Below are 7,606 nucleotides of genomic sequence, written 5' to 3' on the forward strand. Positions count from 1 at the left end.
TGTGTGTGTCACATTACCCCTGATTATCCTTATTATATATCACTTACCCCTGTATAGTCAGTGGCCTTCATCTTGCTTATACGTGTCATGGTTATGTAACTAAGTAAATACACTTTACACAATCTAGCCATCCCTTGGGAAAATATAAATAACGATACTCTGAATACTTCCGGGTGAAATACTTCAACGGTATATCCGTGCACTTGCGGATCCTTCTGTAAATGTTAAGACATACCACACGGCATCTTCGAGGCGCCGTTGCCAGGAACTAACGACTCCTAGTGATGATGCTAAGAAACGCCAACAAGCATTTCTGGCGTCGTTGCCGGGGATGGCACTAGGTGTAAAGTTATTTACTAAAGTACATAAACATGGCAATATAAGTGAGAGGTAGCTACTGCTTATACAGGCTAATGTGTTTATCTTTTTGTTTTCTCCTGATTGGATGAAAACAGGGTAGTGTATGTCTGGTTTCTCCTTGCCGACAACTTTTGTTGAAAATCTCGAGAAGCTCGTGAGAAGGGTCCGACCTCGCGTCGTTCCTCCTCCGATCTCGCAGTCGACAAGCGAACCAGCTTCCCAAGCACCATAAACTGAACTCATGCCTGAGAAGACTCTCCGCGACTTCTCCGTCCCCTCAGCTGCCAATGTGGCAATTGGACCCAACGTTGATGTTGGGGACGTGAACTTTGAGCTGAAGTCCAGCCTCATAAACATGGTGCAGGCTAGCCCATTCTGTGCCAAGCCGAATGAGGACACTAACGCCGATCTCCAGAACTTTCTGGAGTTATGCAAGACCGTAACCATACGGGGCGTTACAGCTGACGCCATCTGGCTCCGTCTGTTTCCTTTCTCCCTCCTGGGGAAGGCGAAACAATGGTTTTATCAGAACAAGGAAGCCGTCAGCACGTGGGACAAGTGTTCCACGGTGTTCCTCGCTAAGTTCTTCCCGTTGGGCAAAACCAATGCCCTGCGTGGAAGAATCTCAAGTTTCCAGCAAACAGGGATGGAATCCATCCCAGAAGCTTGGGAAAGGTTGCAAGAGTACATACTCGCTTGTCCTCATCATGGGATGGACGAGTGGCTCGTGCTCCAAAGCTTCTACAATGGGCTAACAACTACATCCAGAGCCCATCTTGATGCTGCTACTGGAGGAGCCTATCTCGACCTAACAATTGCCAAGGCTACGGCCTTAATCTAGAAGATGGTCTCCAACTAGGGCTGGAACGAGCAGCGTTCCCAGCCCAGAACCAAAGGCGGAATGCATACCATCAAGGAAACGGATATGCTCGCCGCTAAGCTGGACCTCCTACTGAAGAAATTCGATGAAGGGAACTGGCCATAGATGCCTGTTCCCGTCCATGCCATGAACTCGTACTTTACGTGCGAGGTTTGTGGTGACGGTGGACACTCGGGGAATGACTGCCCTGAGACCCATGAAGATGCAGTGTACATCAACAATAACAACACCGGGTTCCGTCCATAAGGAGGCCAGGGGTGGGGTCAGACACGCCCACCATTCCAAGGAGGAGGTAACAATTTCAATTCAAATTTCAATTCGAATTTCAATTCAAACCAACCCTCCTTGAGAGACCTTGTGTTTGGCCAAGCTAAAATAAATGAATCTTTAAACATAAAGCTTGCTGCCAATGATAAAATTTTAGAAAGTATACATGCTAAAGTTGAAACTCTTTCTTCTACTCATAAAAATTAATTAAGTTTCAACAAAAAGATAGAAAGTCAACTTGTGCAAAAAGCTGCTGACGTCCCATTTTCAGAAAAGATAAATGCGGTGACGACGAGGGGTGGTAAGTCCACTCGTGATCCACCGCATCCTAACCATGCAGAGAAAGCAGCAAGGCCACAAGCAGAGGAGGATGCTGCAGAACAAGATGACCTCGAAGAACCCAAGGAAGAAAATCCACGGAAAACCTTTGACACAAGCTTCCTCCCGTTTGCCTCCCGGAAACAAAAGATCTCTGTGGACGAGCAGTTCGCTCGTGTTATTGAGTTGATCCAGAAGATACATGTCAATGTCCTATTGCTAGATGTAATGCATGTACCAACTTACGCCCGCTACATCAAGGACATCATGAACAACAAGCGACCGCTGCCCACAACGGAGGTTGTTAAGCTTACAGAAGAATGTAGCGCTGCTATACTCAACCAACCTCCGAAGAAGAAAGAAGACCCGGGATGCCCAATGATTAATTGCTCGATTGGCACTCAACACTTGGGGCCTTGGGGCTAGCGTCAGCATAATGCCCAAGGTCGTCTTCGACAGACTCAACTTTATGCATCTGACGCCTACACCGATGCACCTCTAGCTAGCAGACTCTTCAGTCCGTTATCCAGAGGGTATCGCTGAAGGTGTTCTAGTTAGAGTTTGAGATTACTTCATCCCAGTTGACTTCATAGTGCTCAACATGGAAATAGCAAAAGAGACACAGCTCATCCTTGGGCGGCCATTCCTGAGCACTACCGGAGCACACATCGATGTGGGAGCTGGAGAAATCCACTTCAACATCAATGGGAAAGAAGAAAAATTCCCGTTTCGGCCCAAGAAGGAACAATGCTCAATGGTTAACATTAAATCTGGGCCAAGCACACAAGAAAAAGCCAAAGCAACATCTCCAAATCAAGATCCTACAACCACCTGATTGACAAAGACAACCAAAAAGGTGTGGCGTAAGGTCACAAGCTCGTCCTTGTCCAATTCTCTAGGACGAGCCGAGCAATGGTGAACACAGCAGGAGAAAGGTCCCGCTCGTCAGACTCAAAATGACGAGCCCTTGCCGAAGGTAAATCGGTACGTATCTCATATTCACCCTCCATCATTGTGCTTTTCTCAATTTTTTTCGATTTTTCCCACTGCATATTTAAATTTTCAAAACACCCTTGCATACTAGAAACTTTTCTAGCACTTTTTCTTTCTTTCACAAAAATCCAAAAATATTTCCGAGCATAAAAATCCCTTGAAAAATAAATTTGAACAACTTTTCGAAGCAAAGTTTAGCCGGCACCAAAGTTTTAAAAGTTTCTTACCATTAGAAGGGCAGTGGGCCCTGGCTGTCAGCAGGTGGCCCACTTATGGTTCGGCCGAACCCTAGGGTCGGCCGGCCCCCTGCCAACGGCTAGTGGGCCTAGCTTTTTCCAACGGTCACTAGCCGTTGTTCCTGGCTTCTCCCAATGGTGCCCGGCCATTCTTCCTTTAAAAAGAGGCCGAGGCATGGGTGTTGAGCTCTCACACTCAACTCTCATTCACTCACTCTCTCTCAAACTTTGCTCTCGGGTTTTCATTGGATTTTTGCGCAAGATTTGAATTCAAGAGATCTCTCTCTCTCATTTCTTTGCTGCAAGAAAGAAGGAGCAACTCACGGTAAGAACATTCAGTTCGGTTTCACTAACGTAACCCGTTTCGAGTTGCTCTTGTTTTCATTCATCATGAAAGGCATAGGGCGGAAGGTCTCCGGTGCATTCAAGAAGATGACGGGTGGAAGTTCATCCCGTTCTCTGGGTGGGTCAAGCTTGTACACACCCGAACCTACGCCTACACCAAGCACGATGGACTACGAAGAGGAAGAACAATATGAAGAGATGCAAGCCAAACCACAAGCTGGGGTCAAAGAGATTGATGCGGAAGATGCACCGTACCTCGACTTGCGAGATGATCATGAACGACAAGGCTACGCCATCCTCAAGAACAGAAGCTTCGTCCACACCCGAGCATTCGATCCAGACCTCCTCGTCAAAACAGGTATGTACGAAGACTTCTCTAACGTTTGGCATGCAATTGGATGGGATAACTTCGTTCCCGTTGAGGAGTATGGTTCTCGACTCCTCACCATCCAATTTCTTTGCACTCTTCGGGAGGTGGAAAACAGGGTTTATTTTCGACTTTTCAGGAAAGAATATTTGCTTTCTTGGAAAACTTTTGCCTGCCACCTCGATTTCAACAAATGTTGGCCTATTTCTTTGGACCAAGCTTGCCGAGGTTTCAATCGTCATGAGTTTTGGGGCTGGATTTCGGGTCAAGTTGTCCATGGCAAGTTTTCACCTCGGTGCAGCAATATTCATAATCCAACTTTTCAGTTGATGCACAAATGGTTGACCATCACTCTCTTTCCAAGAGATGATGTCCGACCCGTGCGCAACGATGAATTGCTCATTCTCTATGCCATGGTCAACAAGATAAAAAATCTCCCCCGCAGCTTTGGTTAGGCAATGGCTTTCGAATTTCAAGATGACGGGTCCTATTGAGTGCACTTCTTTGATTATTCGTATCGCTACACGTATCGGTGCCTTAGAGGGGAATTTTATTCCTTTCATTGAGGGCGACCGTGCGTATATCGACGAGGACTATTTGATCCAAGGTCACACACTTAAGAAAGGCCCGAATGACTCTTTGATTTTCTTTTACATGGGCTATACAAATGAGATTCCGCTACCCAATGCGGAGTTCCATTTGTATAATTGCCATTCGCTAACCATCCCTCTCGTTCCACGAGAAGGGGGTCGTAGGCATAGATCTTCTGGTTTGCCTGGCAGGATGACAAGAAGCAGGTCCAGAAGGGAAGCAGAGCCGACACCACTGCCTCAGCAGCCACATCACTCATATCAGCATGAGGCTGGTGGTTCGTCATGGCATAGTGCCAGCACTGAGGAGTGGACACGGAAGGCACCAGGCCGCCGGTCCACTAATTCCAGCTCCGGTGGAGCCCCGAACCTCATCAGATGGACATCCTCATCCCGAGGTTTCGGTGCCATCACCCAGCAGCTAGGTGAGCTGTGGGTGCAGGGCGACAACATACAAGAGATGTTGAACCAACACATCGACAGTACCCAAGCATGGCAGCGTCACACTGGCGAGAGACTCCACAACATGGAGCAGTCGCAGTTGCAGCGATAGGAGGAGTGGAGGGCATACTGCCGCTGGACGGGTTTCAACCCCGACTAGCCATAGTGAGCCTGAAGCTAGCTTGGGGGATGACCCCCACGAGAGGTAACTTGTATCATTTATCTTTACTACTTTCATAACCGTGCATGAAACCCATAAAAATTTGCATAATCAAAAAATCCATAAAAAATTTGCATAACTAAAAACAAATAAAAATTTGCAAAACATAGAAAACACAAAAAATATTTCCTTTTAATATGTGTAGTAAGCATGGTGTAAGTTTTCTTTATTGAGATGATGAATAGTTGCTCTGTTAATTTCCTTCATATGCTTAGTTACAACTTTGTGCTCTACCTATTTTTCGGTTTGGTGGCTTAAATTGTTCATACCTCAAACTTGAAACTTGTGGGTAGCAAAAAGCATGATCCAAATCTAAGTTGTTGTGAGCTATGATATGGTTAAATAGAGTTGCTATGATCTTCTCCTATGTGATACTTGACATCTGGAGTATTTAATTTTAAAAACATAAAAATATAATAAAGTTCCTCGGTGATATGAAATTCCTATCCAAAGCCATATGTTGTTTTTATTGCAAAATCACCAACATATGCAACTTGCTATCTCATTAAGTTTTGTCAAATTGTTGTGACCCGTAGTGAGATTCATTTCATACTCCCGTGATCAAGATCACGTACACATTTCCACCACACGCTATGCTTCTACACTAGAAGTAAGCAAAATAATTCCATCCACCCACAAAATAAAACTCCAAGTCTATGTATGACACCACTCTCTCAAAAATATACCAAGGATATGGGGCTATGCAAAAAAAATATGCATACCCAAAGAAGGTATGCCACATGCTTCGGCATGTCAAAAAAAAGAGAGAGAGAATAAAAGATGCATACCCAAAGAAGGTATGCCACATGCTTCGGCATGTCAAAAAAAAGGAAAAGATAGCCCCTTATCCAAAAAGAAAGAAAAAGAGAGAGATGGTGCATACAAAGGAGTTCATACACCATCCACCAAAAAAAATATCCACACACTTGCACATCTTGATCAAGGTTTATGACTTGTTTCAACTTTGGAACCGGTCTTTCACTTAGCAAAATATGAGAAGCAGGTATGCCTTCAAATCCTCCATACCTACAGCTCCACAAAAATAGCCATTAGAGATAGGTGGAGGAAGAAATGCACAATAAAAAGCTTTGGTAAGGAATTATACACATTGAGCGATCCGAGAGATCATCCGAGGAACTTTATAAATTTCTTTTGAAAAACTTTACAAAACCTTCGGATTGACGATTGAGCTAAAGAGAAAGAAATAAGAGCACTCTATGATATCGTTCTGACTCTCAACCGCCAAAGATGAGGTGAAGCTATAAGCACCACAGGAGTAAGGTAAGAGGTAAGAACAAAAGGCCAACTTATTCAAAATCAAGGTAAGAAGCATTCGGTTGTGCCTAAATTTGGGGGTGTTGTTCAACATTGTAACAACTCCTGATCAATAATGAGCGCCTTGTTTTGCTCAGGGACGAGCAAAAGGCAAGCTTGGGGGTGTTGTTGACGGTCGTTAAGTGCAAAATATGACCGTCAACTATACTCACTTAAGAAGGAAAACTATACCTCTTATTTGCATATTTGTATCACTAACCTAGCTCCACAGTTGTTTTCGACAATTTATGATTTTAGGAGCACAAGTCCGGAATAAGACGAAAACATGATGAATACACGGACAGAAGTCGCAGACGATCGTGTCCTGCGTAACATGAGCAAAGGAGGCCCACAAACCAGACCAAACCAACCAACCAAGCCCCGGCACCGACCATCTGACATCAGGACCCACAGAGCAGTGAACCAGCAAAGGTCGGTGGCCAGTGGCGCCAGGGGGGGTCGGCCGACCCCACCTGGCAGCCGAACAGGCTGAGTTTTGGTGGGAAGCTCGATCTTATCCTCCTGAAGGCGGTTGACCATGTTTCCATGTATAACTCTAGCGGGAATCGACCTCTAGCACTATAAAAGGGGCCTCCCACCACTCTCTCTCACACACCACTTGGAAGCCTCTCTCTCTACACTCTCTTGTGACTTGTACTCCTTAGGGTAGTGGAGCTAGGCTAGTACTTCATCTCTTAGCGAATCCAGTCGTCCTCGGGGTCGGCGAGCAATCCTTGGTCTCTGGTATGGCTTTGTATTCCGACTTTCTTTATGTTAATGATTCAGAGTTTGTTCTTGGTTATCTTGCTATGTTCGTAGCTTGTTTAGCCTTGAGCTGTGCTTTATCAAGTTATAGTAGTTGCATGCTTAGACCAGATGATCTGGGTAAGGATATCGGTTTGTTGTGCTTTCGGGCTTGCCTTAGCATCTTACCTGTCCATCCGAAGGGTGGGGGACCCGGGGGTGCTAGGTTAGCGACCTCATATGCGGGCATGGTGCCCGGGTATGCGGGATCCTTCGGATATGACGGTGCTCCACATTGTGACTGGGGTAGACCACAGGTGGTGACAGCCCTATCGGTCCGCCGGGAAGCTGCTTCTCAGTTAGCGTACTCCCCGACGTTCGAGTACGGTGTAGGAGTTCATTCAAAGATGAAACGGGACTGGATGTTCTCCAGTGTGGGTCATTCTCCCTGATGTCCCTAATTTCCCGGCACCTGCAGTTCTAAGCAATGTAGCTAATGTAACTTATCCGCTAACATGATTAGTATAACAG

At 45.7% G+C, this 7,606-nt stretch overlaps 1 non-coding gene across 1 annotated transcript; it reads right to left on the reverse strand.

The window, feature by feature from the left end:
- Window positions 1-967: 967 nt before the first annotated feature.
- On the reverse strand, window positions 968-1,074 carry LOC120693730. The gene has a single exon (XR_005683184.1). It is a non-coding gene; the product is annotated as a small nucleolar RNA R71 (small nucleolar RNA).
- Window positions 1,075-7,606: the final 6,532 nt, after the last annotated feature.

This window comes from Panicum virgatum, chromosome 9N (assembly GCF_016808335.1).
Source record: "Panicum virgatum strain AP13 chromosome 9N, P.virgatum_v5, whole genome shotgun sequence".
Lineage (NCBI taxonomy): Eukaryota > Viridiplantae > Streptophyta > Magnoliopsida > Poales > Poaceae > Panicum > Panicum virgatum.